The sequence below is a fragment of the Equus przewalskii genome, chromosome 26 (genome assembly GCF_037783145.1).
Source record: "Equus przewalskii isolate Varuska chromosome 26, EquPr2, whole genome shotgun sequence".
Lineage (NCBI taxonomy): Eukaryota > Metazoa > Chordata > Mammalia > Perissodactyla > Equidae > Equus > Equus przewalskii.
Genome location: NC_091856.1, coordinates 21227439 through 21243820, shown reverse-complemented (window position 1 = coordinate 21243820; position 16382 = coordinate 21227439). Strand labels below are relative to the sequence as shown.

At 43.0% G+C, this 16382-nt stretch overlaps 1 protein-coding gene across 7 annotated transcripts in view; it reads left to right on the top strand.

Annotated features, from left to right (window-relative positions):
• ASTN2 (astrotactin 2) overlaps positions 1-16382 on the top strand; it is an 827990-nt gene that overhangs the window by 308446 nt on the left and 503162 nt on the right. The gene's annotated exons all lie outside the window — the stretch shown is intronic.

Sequence of the window (16382 nt, the reverse complement as noted above, 5' to 3'; positions counted from 1 at the left end):
CCTGGGAGGCAGTGTGGCAGAGAGTTTTGGAGGCTGCACTCAGGGGACAGCCATCTTCGGTTCAAATTTTATTAGCTCTGTGATCTTAAGTAGGCAATTGCCTTCATATGGATTTAATTTTCTCTCATGTAAAGTTGGGTGTAGTGACAATAACTCCATCATAGAGTGTCAAAGGATTAGATGAGATAATTCCATGTGAGGTACTTAGTCCAGGATTCAGCACAGAGTTAAGTACTTAGCCATGGTAGCTATTATTTTTATTTTGAGACAAAGTAATGCCTCAGCTGAAACTCATGTTCACCTCATTCTCTTCACCAAGGAGGTAAATACTGGAGTTTATTTCCTCCCCAGAAAGGTCCCATGAAGCCTGCTCCTTCTCTCCAAAGTAGTGATTTGTTGGGTACTCTGTCATTCGTTCATTAACCAAATATTAATTTAGCTGCTACTCGTACCAGGTCCAGTGCTAGAGGAAACAAGGCAGAGTCCATGCCCTTGAGAAAGGTGGAATTACATGGCGAGAGTGACAGGTTCTACGTCCCTCTTGCCCAAGTTATAGGATTTTACTAAATAAGCCTTGCAAATGGTCAGTTGGGAGATTAGTCTATAAAAACAATGAATTTTGCTGTATCCTGTCCTTTGTAGTTTAAAATATGAAAGGAGAGAAGGAAGGAGGGAGTACCTGTCTTCCACACTAGACTTTGAGTAGAACCAAGGTATTATTATGCCAATTTTATCATTTGAGGAAACCGATCTTACAAAAACAGAAATGACCATCCCAAGGTCACATAGCCAGAGACTGGTAAACCTGGGAATTTGAACTCTGCTGACTCGTGCAGTGGTATTTTCCACTCTTTGAGCTGCTGACTACTGGAAAACCAAGAAGGAGGCAGCATCGCTAATGCTGGTCCTGGTTGGTGATTGAAATGGAAGAAGAAATTCACATTTATGATTCCCGGGGCTGCTGTTACTTCTACTCTAAGCATGCTTACATCCTAATCTCAATTCTTATGCACTTACACGTAGATTCATATCCTCACATATATACATAGGTTTCTATAAAATTTAGTAGGGCTTCTGCTTTAGCTCTTCAGGTTGTTCAGTTGTGGCCATTTTATAAATAAATATGCACTAATGTTGTTACTATTATTGCTGTCTCATAAATTTCATGGCACATGCAGGAAGCTCTGTGAATTACAGTTACTTAGGGAAGCACGGCTGTCATGTCCCTGCCATCTCTACCTGAGTGAGGCCTCCATGCAGCTCTTACTGCAGAAATAATCTGTGCCCTTCCATCCCAGCACAAAAGCCAAGTGCCTCTGATGGTGGGGTAGGGAGAACTTTTGTAAATACACAAAGATGTGTGACCTGGATGTGTCTTTGCTGGCCGGCCTTTAGTCTAGGCGGAACCATAACAATTCCCTGGGTCTAGGGCCTCCCCTGATAATAACAATACTACTAATAATAGATACAGCAGCTACAGTCACTGAGGGTTCAGTATATACCAAACACTGTGTGAGGGTTTTACATGCATAAAGAGGCATAAAGAAATTAAGCAGCTTTCTCAGCAATATTAGCTCACAATTATTGAGCCTTTGTGTATTATCAGCCACTGTGCTAAAAACTTCTTGCTTTAGCTCAAGGAATCTTGCGAAGTAGGTATTTTAATTATTCTTGTTCTACAAATGGGGACAGCAAGACTTAGAAACATCAGATGACTTGTGCAAGCATCCTCAACTAGGACTGGGCAGTGCTGGTGCTTCTGTACAGCTTTGCAGGAATCTAACGGCCGTCTGTGTTCTTAGCTCTTCCTTTTTATTGATTTCCTAAGTTCACGGTGTTAAGAAACAGTTGAGCTGAGTTTCAAGCTTAATTTGTCTGATTGCAGAGCTCACAAGCCTTCCATTTCACCAACTTACCTTCCAGAATTGATGTGTAAACATAAGATCTTCCAGAGAGAGATGCCTTTCCTCCATGAAGTTGGCCCTGATTTTGTCAAGCACACTTTGGTGGCTCCTTCCTCTCAGCTCTTAGCAGGTTGTGAAGGCTTCAGTAAAACCACCTGGCATTTATCCTGGTACAGTGTAATTATGTCTCCTCCTGACCTCGCCTACCTGACTGTGGTCCCTCCATGTTTAGGCTGTGCCTGGCTCCTTGGCGAGTCCTGCGACTTGCCCAGGGCACAGCACACACAAAGGACTTGGGGAACCTTTTTTAAATGAGTGGTGGTCATTTCTAAACTTAGAAGTCCCTGCATGTCCTACTAGAGGTGAGGACTTTTCACCTCTCTCAGTTACTGATTTACGTAGCCCCTGGTATTAGTTACCTACAGCTGTGTACAAATTACCTTCAAAGTAGCAGCTTAAAACAACAAACACATATTATTTCAACAAACATTTATTTATCAACATTTGTTATCTTGACAAACATTTATTCTGTGGGTCAGTGATCCAGGCACCATGTAACTGGGCCTTCAACTCAGGGTTTCTCTCAGGGCTGCAGTGAACTTGTCAACCAGGGCTGTGGCCACATCTGAGGGCTCAACTGGGGAAGGGTCTGCTTCCCAAATCCCTCATGTGGTTGCTGTCAGGATTCAGTTCCACAAGGGCTGGTAGCCAGATGACACTCTCCGTTCCTTGTTATATGGGCCTCTCTATACGGCAGGTCACAACTTGGCATCTGGCTTTGCCAGAGCAAGAAAATGAGAAGAAGCAGAGAGAAGGTGAGCAAAATGGAAGTCACAGTCTTTTGTACTTAGTCTTGGAAGTGACGCTCCACCCTTTTGTTGTATTCCATTTGACAGAAGCAAGTTGTTGAGGGAGGGGATTCACAAGGGTGTGAATACTGGAAGGCAAGGACCATCGGGAGCCATTTTAGAAACTGCCCACCGCAGTCCCCCTGCCCTCTTTCCTTTTCTCCAAACCAGATCTTTCTTTCACTTCAGGTGACTCATGCTTGTTCATGTCCATAGACTTGAAAAATGATTTCTCATCAAGCTTCAGGTTCTCAATTCTGTCCAAGATGCTCTTCAGCCTCCTCTGGGTTAAACTTATAGGCTGTCTTTGCAGAATGAGATTTCTGCCTATAACCCTAGTGCTTCTCCTTGTGCTGCACTCCAGAAGTACAGTTCTAGAGCTCATCTTTTGTCACGAGGTCTTTGGATCCCACTTCCTGAAATTATGAAGTCCCTGCAGCATCCTCAGAACCCAACACAATGTCTGACATTTAGTAGATGCTTACCCCATCTTTATTGATAAAGTGAGTGAATGAGGATGTGTTTCAGGTTTGCCCAGTCCCAGGAGGGCTGACCTGAAAGGACTGAGACATCATCTAAGATAAAGCCCACTCTCTCTGCAGTGGACCACGACTTGCTTTGTGAGCTGTTCCCTAATTACCTCTCTGGCCTCTTCTGTCAACACTGTACTACAGTTTATGTACAACGCCCTCTTCACCCTGGCTTTTCCCATTCTCTTGGACCACATGTCCAGTTTTGCCACTTAGGTAACTATCATCTTACAAGCATCAACTCTCAGGAATGGTTCTCTGACCTCTAATCCTGGATTAGGGCTCCCCTCCTCTGCACTGACCTCTGCCACTGTGATAGTCCCGTTGCATTACATTCTCTGTTCAGGAGTCTGCTGCTCCACTGGACAATGAGACCCTTAATGGCTCTGATCTCTGAATCCTCAGCTTAGAGCACAGAGCTCAGTGCAGAGTGGGCTTTCAATAAATATTTGTTGAATGAAGGATTTCTTCATGTTATAGACAGAGAGGCAGAAGTCAAGAGAGGGGAGGGATTTGCTTAAGGTTGCATAATGAATAATGGCAGAGCTGGTATTCAAGTTTGGTCTCTAGACTCCCAGACAGAGCTCTTTGCACAGCCCCCAGGAACTTCCTTGGCACTAAAGGACAAGCCAGAATGTGGCTCTAGTATGTCCCTTGGGCTAAGACCACTATTGTTCTTTTGGAGGTGGCATATTTAAACCAGCAGGCTTGAAAGGTTTAGGCCAAGAAGGTCAGCCTAAAATGGGTAGAAGCCTCTGTATGGAAATGTGTTTGGGCAGCAACGCTTCACAGGAAGCTTTTTTTCCTCTCTTGTTTTTTTTTCTTCTTTTATCCTCCTTTGTATTCCCTTCTCAGAGGTCTAAAGGCAAAGCTGTTTGTCTCCAGATGGCTGTTTAAACACAATGGAAATGTGCTTTTGCTGAAGTGTTAGTGGTCTGAAGAGGAGGCGATGGATTAGAAAACCAGGGGAAAAAATTGCTTTTCTATTTAAAGAGCTGGATACAGGAGTGTTTATTCTAATAACATCCCCAGGTGCATAGCAGCTAAACTCCTACACCTCGGAAAGGACAGAGTCCTCTGTCCTCCATGGGGCCCCAATGCCTTTCTTTGCAAGGATGAGAGTTTGGGTGCTGAGCAAGTTTGGGTGCTGAGCAAGTTGGTTTTGGAATCACTTCCTCAGCCCAAAGCTCCTGCTAGATTCTTAGACCTGCAGGGAATGGTAAACAAGCCCTGGTATGAAGGGAGAAGAATACGGATGTTGCTGGGTCAAGCAGACCTAGGTTGAATCCCAGCTCTGCCTCTGACTGTGCAACTTAGGGCACGTGTCTGATCTCTCTGAGCTTGATTTTCCTCATTTGTAAAATGGAGATCATGGTACTTAACCCAGAGAATTGTTTTAAGGATTAAGTGAAACAATGCAAGTCAAGTGCCTAGACTAGTGCTTGGTTCACAATGGTTGCTCATGTGGAATATCTGTTTCCTCTCCTTTTTTCTACGTTTGGATGACTTCTATGACATTCTCTTCAAGAAGCCCCTCTGTCTGAGACTTCCTTGCTTCAAGGGTAAATGTCTCGTATCTTTCATCTGATGTCCTCTCCTGACATAACCTCCGGTCCAACCCAGTTACTGTCTTCAGAACATGGGCCACTTGTCCTTGTCTTGTTTGGAACATCACATAGACCTGAGTTACGTTACCAGCCCTGTAGCTTACTAGGTATGTGACCTTGAGCAAAGCACTTCTCTCTGAGCTCTACTTCTCTGATCCATAACATGGAGATCCAGGGGTTGTTCTGAGGAACAAACTGAATAATGGATGCGAAGGGCCAAGCAGAGGTTTAGCAGATGCTCTCTCTCAGTAGGTCCTCTGCATGTACTTGAACCTTCTCTTAGTGGAAACTCACCATCCTTCCAGCCACATGGTCTTTCTCCCACTTCTGACCATCTTGAATATATGCAGATAGTTTCTTGGATACAAAGGTCAATCTCTACATTTATTGGTCTTAGATTTAGTGATGATGATGATGATGATGATGATGATAAGAGCTACTTTTCATTGAGTCCCTACTATGCAATGTATATTTTCCTATTTAATCCTAACGACCCTATGGAGTAGATGTCATTCACATTGTACAGATTAGGATGATGAGACTTGATGAAGGTCAACCATAAAGTAAGAGAGCTAGGATTTCAACCCAAGTTTCTCTACCCCCAAAGTCCATGTTCTTCCCGTTATCTTGAATCTACTGTGCTTTAACCTTTGTACCAGTCTGTTGGAGTTGTTTTGTGGGAATATTTGGGTACAATTCATTTTGGTTGTGTGTTGATGTTGACCAAATGACCCTAGTTGAGCCCGTCTAACGTACAGTCATCTGTGGGATACTACGACCAGTGCCACAGAGAAACAGAGAAGTGCAAGATGTACTGTCTTTGTGCCAAGAGATATCAGTTAAGGTAGACAAAAACAAAAACTATCCCATGGGTGAAATGAGAAACATTGTTGTAGGAGCTGGGACAGATGATATCTAGATCTGGCTCTGGGCAATGTGACTTTGGGCAAGACTATTGTCCTCTCCTCATCCTATCCTTGATGGATTAACTAACTAAAGGTACTCCTCCAGCTCTGCTTTCCTGGTTCCATGATTATTTCCTGCACGTGGGAGTCAAATGACAGAATTTGTGTTTGCAATAAGAGAAGGATGGGGAACTTATTTTCCAACTTCAGAACCAAAGGGCCGCCTTGGAGAGGAGGGACGGAGACTAGTTTGAGGCACTCTTGAGGGCAGGAACATGTTCAGCTGGTTCTAGCTCGAGGAGTAGATTCTAGATCTGACTTCTAGGAGATGGGAATTCTCTGGTCTTGAAAAGTTGGTCTGTTTTAGGCATGTTGAGAAAAGTAGAAAGGACAACCCATGGGTGTGGGTGTGGGGAATGTATGCAGCCTGTCACAAGGAAAGGGACAGGCAAATCTAACTGCAGGAGAGGGTTTATGGACCATCAGGCAAAGCCTCATTTCCCATTATTTCTCAGGTACAGTCTGAAAATCAGGAGAAAGAGATGAGGAGAAAGGAGTACAGAGATTTGAAGCCCCCTCTTTTAGCAGGAGTGCGATGTAGTGGAAGAAACATTGAGTTTAGAGTTCAGCGGATCTTGGCTCCTATTCCATCTCTGCCCCTTGCTAGTTCTGAGCCTTTAGGCAAGTCAGTTAAGCTCTCTGGTTTCTATTTTTTACAATGTCAAATAATGGCAGCATTGCCTAGAGTTACAGTGGACATATGAAATAAAAGATTCTGTAGGTAAAGGACACCACAGCAGACCTAGTAAATATTAAGTGCACAATAAACATTATTTCTCTCCTCCTTCTTTTGCAAACCTTGGACCAAAGTCCAGTGACATCTTCTAGGAGAATGGAACAGTGACATTTTTTGGCAAGCTCTGAGAAAAAGCAGCTAGAAATGTGCCTTTTAGGAAGATGGGAGATGATTGGCCCTGATCTTCCTTGGTAGCCATGGAAACCTGTGGCTGCTCTTTGCTTTGTCCCTTTGCATCCACTACTTGGTCCCCAGCTCCTCTTTGCCACTTCTCTTCCCATCAGTGGTGTGTGCTGAATGTGGTGATGCATCTAAGCAGCCTACAGTCTAAGAGGGCGAACAGAGAAATCAAACACCTGTGTCTTTAAAATAAATTTTATTTCGTAAGTCAGTACCAGCTGATGATCACCTGTGAAACTGAAACCCAGTGCTACTTTTTCTTCCTCCTTCTTTCCTATTTATTTCTGAGCCTTCCTAGAACTTTAGCTCTTTTGAATTATCTCCAGTTTCTCATCTGCACACTGCAGATTCCTCCATTGAGTACAGCATCTTGTTCCTTCCCCTAATACATTCCATCAGCCTGCTAAATATCAGTCGAATAGTCTTTAACCTTCTGAACTGGCCTCTTGCTCCTGCCTCTTTTCCTTCCTTGCACATATTTTCCTGTGACTCTAAAATTCCATTTTCTTTTTTTTTAAATTGATTCCAGTTTTACTGAGATATAATTGACATACATCCCTGTATAAGTTTTAGGTGTACAGCATAAAGGTTTGACTTAGGTATTTTGTGAAATGATTACCGCAATAAGTTTAGTAAGCATCCATCGTCTCATATAGATATAACAAAAAGAAAAGGCAAGGAGAGAAAAAAAAATTCTCCATGTGATGAGAACTCATAGAATTTACTCTCTTAACAACTTTCCTCTATATCATACAGCAGTGTTAACTATAGTCATCATGTTGTACATTACATCCCTAGTACTTATTTATCTCATAATTAAGTTTGTACCTGGAAGTTCACACCTTTATTTTGTGTGTGTGTGTGTGAGGAAGATTGGCCCCAAGCTAACGTCTGTTGACAATCTTCCTCCTTTTGCTTGAGGAAGATCCTTGCTGAGCCAACATCTATGCCGATCTTCCTCTATTTTATGTAGGATGCCACCACAGTGTGGCTTAACCAGTGGTGCTAGGTCCGTGCCTGGGATCCAAACCTATGAACCCTGGGCCGCCAGAGTGGAGCATGTGAACTTAACCACTATGCTGCCAGGCCAGCCCCATGGAAGTTCGTACCTTTTAACCACCTTCCTTCAATTCCCCCTCCCCCCATTGCCCCCCCCCCCCTGTTAACCATAAATCTGATCTTTTTTTCTATGAATTTGTTTTTGTTTCTTTTAGATTTCACATGCCAGTGAAATCATACAGTATTTGTCTTTCTTGGTCTGACTTATTTCTCTTGGCGTTATGCCCTCAAGGTCCATCCATGTTGCTGCAGATGGCAAGACTTTCCTTTATTATGGCTGAGTAGTATTCCTCTGTGTGTGTGTGTGTGTGTGTGTGTGTGTGTGTATACCACAGCTTCTTGATCTGTTCATCCATCGATGGACACTTAGGTTGTTTCTATGTCTTGGCTATTGTAAATAATGCTGTTATGAACATGGGGGTGTATTGATATCTTTTTGGACTAGTGTAAAATTCCATTTTATTTTAACACCTGAGAACCAGAAGAATCCAGATACTGGAGTCAGACAATACTGACCATGAAACCTTCCTCTATTATTTCCCAGTGGGTGAGTCTTGTCTTCCCATTTTTAGATAGAAGCAGTACTCTCTGCCTTGCAAGGCTGTTGATAAGTTTAAATAAGTAAATATATGTAGACTCTTTAACACAGTGCCTGGTATAGGAGCAACAGTTAGCTATTGGGAGCTGCTGATATTACTAAGAGCAACCTTTATATAAATTATTAAACTAGCTCATCGTTTTTCCTACCTTGTCCCTTAGAATAATTGTTCTGCAATATATTAATACTTTTGGGAAACATCAGGTTAAATTCTGCTCAAGAGAATTTCATGCAGGCCTTTTCAGAGATTTTGATGCCAGATATATACTCTAGTATATTCTTTAAGAGGGGAATATAGAATGTAGCGTGACCCAGAATTTTTTGAAAATGGGACTATTTTTTCTTTTCAAGATACATTTTGCTTTGTGGGAAATACTGCACTGGCTCTGGAGCATTTGGATACATTTGTGTGGTCAATGGGTCTGGAGGTAGTGGGCACAGAGTCTAATCCTGCCTTCACACCTCGTCAGTGAGACCTCGGTATAGTGTCATGGAAGGAGTAGTAGGCTGTAGATCAGTAGATGTGGCTCCAGACCCAGTTAGTCCTCTGCTGTCTAAACATGAGTCCACCTTTAAGTCTCTGGTTTCTCATTTGTGTCCTGGAGATAATAACAATACCTACTGCATTGGTTTTTGGTGGAAAGTGAATGAGATGTTTGGGAATAATTTGTAAACTAATAAAAACTGACAAAATATGGCACTATCTGTGTCATCTTCATCACCAACACCATTGTCACCATCTCCCTTGTCATCACCTTGAAGTTACTTCACACTTCCAGGCAAAACTGTCTGTAACTTCCATAGAGAAATTGAAAGAGCCAGTGTCTGCTGGCAGTGGCTTTATCTTCAGCAGAGTGCCACAATCCAAACCTAAACTACAGAAACTCTCCTTATCCGTGGAGCAGAGCTAGCCAATAGCATTCCACACTGTCACAGCTAATGGTTAATGGTTTGGCCCCAAGTAGCACCCTGAATGAGTTGAGGCCATGTAGTATTTTCTGGGGCTCAGAGAGGAAGAGAAACAGCCATCTAGCTTGTTCCTCTCACCATCCGCCCTCCTTGTAAAGTCCCCTCTGGTGATAAGGAGAGATTCCCTTGAAGACCTGTGGTCAACATCAGGTGGGGTGATGAGACCGCCACAAGTCTAGCCATAGTCACCTCAGGTCCATGAAACAAGCTGAGGTCTGTAGGCAGTTTAGTAGTTAGGGCTGATTCTTCTCTGCTCAGGCTACATCTAGCAGGTTGGCAGAGAGGGTAAGGAGGGTGATGGTTAAAACTTTGGACTCTGAAGTCAAATGGTTTTCCATTTCAACTCTATTACCTTTGAGCTGCATGGCATTTATCAAGTGGTGGCCTCAGTTTCCTCATGTGTAAAATGTGGGTAATAATAGATAGCATCTCATGGAGTTACTGTGAAGATTAAATGAGATACTACATGAAAAAATTTAGTTATGTTGTCTGACACATAAGTGATTTTTAAAGGCTAGTAGTGATGGTGGTGGTGGTGATGATGATGATGATGATGGTGGTGATATATACTTTACTAGGAAAGCCATTGTAAAAAACCAAATCTTTACAAAGTGTAATAAAGAGACTCAAAATATAACTTTGGAGAAATAAAGCAAAGCTAACAGTAATTGGTTTGGAGGAAAGAGTCTCCAAGGTCATCTCATTGCCACTTTTAACTAAATAGCTGCCCTGAAGAGGAGGTATTTGATGCATGCTATTTGACTGGGACTGCAGAAGTTGACTCATAGAGTGAGGTTCTGGAATGGTTTGGTACAACCATGTGAGAGTAGAATTGCTGCTTCTTAAGGGTTGAGTCTGCTGTCTCTGGATGTATGCAAAGATTGGATGAACACTTGCACAGATCTTATAAAGGAAAATCCCACAGAAGATGGGAGATTGGGGAAATTACAAATGATTCAAAGCATACTATGGATTTGAGAGTGCCCAGGTCAGAAAGCCAGAGAGCACAAGAAACTAGTTCATGGCAGAGATAGAGACGGGGAGACGAAGACACATTTGGCTCCAGATGGGCAAGACGGGGGAAAAGATGCCCATACTGACACATCACGCTCAAGTAGTGTGTGCAGAATCCAGACATAAGGCAGGCTGAGGATAGGGGGCCACTTTCCCCAGAGTTCTAACAAAGCCCTGATTTCAAATAGTCTCTCCTCCTGCCTCCAGCATGACACTTGCACTTGTCAGACGATGTGTCCTAATTTTAGTTTCCAGAAATATGCAGAGAAGCACAGAGGAGCTGGAGCGCAGGTGCAGCAGGAATCTCAGGAGGCACTTAGTGAGGTTAGTGGGGCACGCCAGCAATCTGCAGTGGTCACTCTCATATGCAGGAGGATTGGCGGCCTCTCTAGGGGTTTTTGCGTGATTTCTCGCTGGGTGGGGACCAATCCTTGTTGGAGAAAGTCAGTGAATACATTTGACTAGAAAAGAACTAATAGCAGTATTCCATTACTGATACCTCTTGGTAGAATGGGGAGTAATGCTGAAGCTTTCATTCACTCACTCATTCATTCAATGAATGTTTATTGAGCACTAGTATATTCACACATACTTATAACCACTGGAAATAACAGTAGGGCACAAAATATGAGGTCTGGCAGAAGCAGGTGCACATTAAATAACAACTTATTGAACAAATTAATTCCCAGATAAGGTCATTGAGTCTAAGTGGAGTAAGGTGACTTGTCCATGGGGGCCAGCAGCCAAGTATAAAAGCCAGAATTCTAGCTTGAGCCAAAGTACCCCACGTCCTGTAGATATCCATGTAGTTGCCAAGTTTTGGGCAGTGGAGTTTTGAGGAACTGAGGTGAAAGGAAAGATACCAAGATTGTCTAGATCCCTAAGTATGTGTGCTTGATGTTGTAATTATGATCTCCCATTTAATCCACACAGCTTTGCTACCAGTTGAGGATTATCATTGCCATTTTATAGATCAGAACACTGAGGCTCTGAGAGTGTAGGTAACTTGCCAAAAGTTACATAGCTATTCAGCAGAAGAGTGGTTTGAAATTTCCATGTCTAGAACCAAAACCCAGGCTCTTCCTCCTAATCTAAGCCACCTTCCTACCTCCTGGACTCCATCTGTCTAATGTCCTGGGTTCCTCCATCACCTCAACTCCATATGCTATTTCAAGAAAGAAATGACTTCTCGTCTTAGGACCTAGTCTCTCGTTCCCTGCGGATATCGGGAGGATGAAATCAATAGGAGTACAGCAGCTTTAAGTTTTCCACACACAGTGGTCTGCTGGGGTTAGATCTATTTTCTCCATTGTAAAATGTGATTGATTCAATTCCAAATTTAGCTTAAATTTGATTTGCTTCTCTCAACCTGGCATTTCCAAACTGAGAATCAATCAAACCCCAAATTATAGGCAGCGTGTGGATCAACAATGCTGAGTTATTTCCGACCGAATTTCTCAAGCAATGCATTTTATGCCATTCTCTGCTGCCATGAGAGGAGTTGAGGGGTAAAAGGGAGGGGAAATGAAAGGGAAATTAGATTATTAACTTTCTCCAGTTCCAGCAATCAATACGCCCTGATGAAATTCTATTGCTACAGCACAGCTCACTCCCCTGCAAGTGATAGAGAGGGAACTGCCAACTGGGATGTGAACCAGGGATAACCGTGACCCTAACCATTTGAGGATGCTCATGTTATGATCTGGAACTATTATTTATTGAGCTCTTTTTTTCTGCCAATTACATGGGTTATCTTATTTCGTCCTCACATCAGCTCTGAAAGAAGACTAGTGTTCCCATTTTTCGGATGGAAATATTTTGTCCTAGTAGGGTTAGATCAGTTGGTGTCACAGGAAGATTTTGTGGTTAAGCCAGCCTTGGAACATAGACATATCTGGCTCCAAAGGCCATGCTCTTTCTTCAGCTACATGATGCTATCATGGGACCTTTACTCTGTGATGAAGTGGGAGGTAGTATGATATGGGGAGAGGACGGAAAGAAGTGGATCTAATCCCACCTCTGCCACATACATGTTGGGTGACCTTAAACAAGTCATTTCATTGTTCTGTCCCTCTGTTCGTGTGTAAAATGGGGATAGTAACAACAGTTTGCTGTAAGGATTAAATGAGGTAATTCTCCTCCCCTGAAATGTAAGCTTCAAGGACGTTGGCTGTTTGGTTCACTATTATTTTCCCTGTGCCTAGAACAGTGCAGGGAAAGAGTTGAGGTTCAATAAAAACTGGTTGGATGGATGTAAGTGCTAGACATAGTGCCTAGATCACAGTAAATAGTCAACAAATGGAAGTTCTCTTTCCTGTCTCTGCTTCCTGCAATGCAATACAGAGCCTAGATGAGGAGGGGGTGGGTATTATTGGTAGTTTCCATCTTGCCACTGTCTACAACCCCTACTCAGAGGGATGATCAGTTCTCTAGGCCAGGAACTCCTAAGAAGTCACCTCGGTTTGAGTCCCACTGTGAAGTTTCTGCCAGGTCCCGTTGCCATAGAAACTCCCCAAGCCACCGTGGCTGCTCCACAGGCATCTGGCCTGAGAGCAGACTTAACCTGCCACTTCCTTCTTCCTGGACTTCAGAGACAACTGTGGTGATTCAGGCGTTCTCTGAGTAAATGGCTGCCCCAGGAAGCTGGGCGTTCATATTCTCCCTCCCTCTACTTATGACTCTCCCTTACTATCCACTCTTTTTGTCTTCAGTTTCCATAAAGAATAATTCTATATGTTCTGATAATATTTTGGACAAAGAGGTAAATAAGTCTGGTTTCTGTCATCAGTGATGAGATAAATACGGAATCTGGCTTGGAAATGATCATTTACCAAGGGCCTATCACATGCCAAAAACTATGCTTGGTATTCAACATTTGCTGTCTCACTTAGTTGTCACAACACTCTTGAAGGATAAGTCATTTTATTCCTATTTTCCAGATGAGAAAACTGAGGGCCAATAAGCTAATGTGACTTTACTCCTCACCCCACCGACGCTTAAAGACCCTGGATTACTGTGAAGGTTTAAATGACATAGGGGATGCAAGTAGCCCGGCATGAGTTCAGGGAGTTAGAATGAGAAATTCCACTCCTGCCCCTCAGCCTTCTTCCCCTGGACCAGAATCAGTCCTGTGGAGCCTGGGTGGTATTTCTGGTAGTTGGCTAATTAGTGAAAGGAATGTCTTGGTCACATCCATTTGTGCTGCTCTATGGGCCAGGTCTGAGAGATGCCTTCTTGAGACCCACAGGATGCTGTTGTCCATACAGGACATCCACCTCCCCAATGCCAGGAGACTGTAACTGCCTTTCACAGCTCACTGTCTGGCCCTAGTTCACCTTCCCAAGAATTTGTTCATGCTGTGCTCATCCTTACATGTTCTTCCCCTCAGAACAGACTCCACAGAACTTAGAATGGAAATTCAGCACTGCTGCTAACTGTTATTTGGAGGTTTTGTTAAATATCTAGGCTTAGGTTAATTCGTGGACTTTTTTTTTTTTTTTTTTTTGGTGAGCAAGATTGGCTCTGAGCTAACATCTGTGCCAGTCTTCCTTTGTTTTTTGTATGTGAGGTGCTGCCACAGCATAGCTTGATGAGCAGTGTGTGCGTCTGTGCCCAGGATCCGAAACCATGAACCCTGGGCTGCCAAAGCAGAGCACACAAACTTAATCACTACACCACTGGGCTGGCCCCAATTTGTTGACTTTTTAGGGAAAGACCTATGCTAGGTATCAACCCCTAGTCCACACCCTCTCTGGTACAAAACATCAATATTAGCTTGCTGATGCTATTTAGCTACTAAACTATTTATATTGTAGTTTGAAACAGCTTCTTGTGGCTCCCAGATGAGAGATAAAATCTGTTCCTTTTTTTCTATGGTCATTTTAGGTTTAGGAATTTCCCATCTCCTGACACCAGAACCATCTTTTTATTTTATCTGCTCTTCCATTTAACAAATATTCAACAACTTTAACCACAGATATATGAATTGTTCCCACCATAACCTATGCCTTATCCTAGGACTGGCAATAAAGACAAGGACCCTATTCTTTAATTAAGCAATTTGTAGGTTCCAGATGGTGAGCTTGGCGTGAGAGACATAAAGATAGTGAGGATGGGTTCCCTTCCCTTAAGCAGCTGAGATTTTATTAAGAAAACTGAATAACCATACAAAAAACCCCGAAGTGGGCTGTCATAAGGGCCTTTGTTCCATTAAGATTCACCCATCTGGCAATGTTGGTTGGCATGCTTTTTGATTGGTCAACACCTGGATCTGGTTGTGAATATTGTTATTATCACCCCTGAAAGTTATGATGTATTTACTGAGATTCTACCACTTGCCAGATGCTGCGTTGGGCATTGGGATACAATGGTGAGCAAAACCCCTGCCCTTAAGGGGTTTACCATCTGGTGACTAGACTCTGGTGTTTGAATAAGATGTTTTGGGAAGCACAACAAATATAGGCACTTGTGTGCCTAGAGGACGTTGACGATTAATCTCAAAGAGTGATGGCGGGGCAAGGAAACAAGTGGATTTCTACCCAGAAGAAATAACACCTATGCTAAGATTAACATGATGAAGAGCATTGACTGTGGTGGCACTGCAGTAATGCAGCCCTGCTGGCACCTGGGCCAGGTAGGAGAGAGCAACAGGAGGTATGAATGTAGAGACCCACCAGGAAAGGCCTTGGATGCCAGGCTAATGAGCATGGATTACATTCTGTGGCCAGATTCTCTAAAACAGTTCAAGGGGTTCCAGCAGGGAGTGAGATGGGAAGATGTGCCCACTCTTCCCTCATCCCGCAAGGAGACAGACAATAGAAGAGGTCAGAGAAAGAGGTGGAAATGCTAATGACACAGAATAAATAGGACAGCATGGCTCTTTAGCTGCTGTGAAGGAGGAAGACAGAAGTTTGAAAGATGACATCTAGGTTTCTGGACAGTTTAAATAGCGGTTCTCTCAATAAGTGGAGGAGCCCAGGAGAAGGAGGAGGAGAGAGCTTTAAGGAGAGGATAATGTATCCAGTTTTGAACGTGTTGTTTTTGTCATGCCCATGGAACATGCACAGAGAGATGTCCAAGAGGTTTGAGCATAAAGCTTTGCTCAAAAGAAGAGCCTGGTGGGTAATAGAAATTTGGGAGGCATTGCTCTAAAAATGGTAATCAAAAGCTTGAAAGTAGATGTGAATAGCAGAGCCTAAAGAATGAAACACAGTGGGGACCCAGGACATCATCCACAGAATTTCTCTGCTGGCCTAGTGCTCTGCTTGCCATGCAGATGCAATCCACTCATTCTACTACAGCTGTGAAATTGTCTTTAATTTTCTCAGGCAAAACTTCTGTCCCTATGCTCTGCCATCTCTACTCACTCTTAACACAACTTGCCTTTGATTCGAATTAGCTGTGGATCACCCTGCCTTTTCCCACTAAGCCTAGTGTAAGCTCCTGAAGAGCAGGAACTGCTCTTGTTCTGTTCTTTGTTTATCTCGCATAGTAGATGATCAGTAAATGCTTGTGAAATTAATTTGATCAGATTCTACCAGTCCTTGACACCCTTCTAGGCAACAGACATTGTATAGATTCTATGCCACGTTATCATCGCAATAATAAACCTATGAGCTGTCTATGATTATCCTCATCATACACATAAGAAAACTGAGGTTCAGAGATTGAAACAGGTCACACAGCCAATGAGGGCTAAAGCCCAAATTTGAACCCAGAATTGTCAAACTATAAAGTCCATGCTCATTCCATGAGGCCCTATGAATTCAACAACACAGTGTACTCTCACTTGCTTCTAAAATGAGTAGAGAGTTTAATATCATCTAATTATCATCAAGAATGATCAGCCTAATTGGGAGGGGAGGAGTGAGATTTGCCACAATTCTCAGGAAGCTTGTTTCTTTCATCTATACCAAAAGGGCTATTAAGCCCATTTTATAGAGAGTTAAACCAAGACCCAGCAAGTGGCCCCT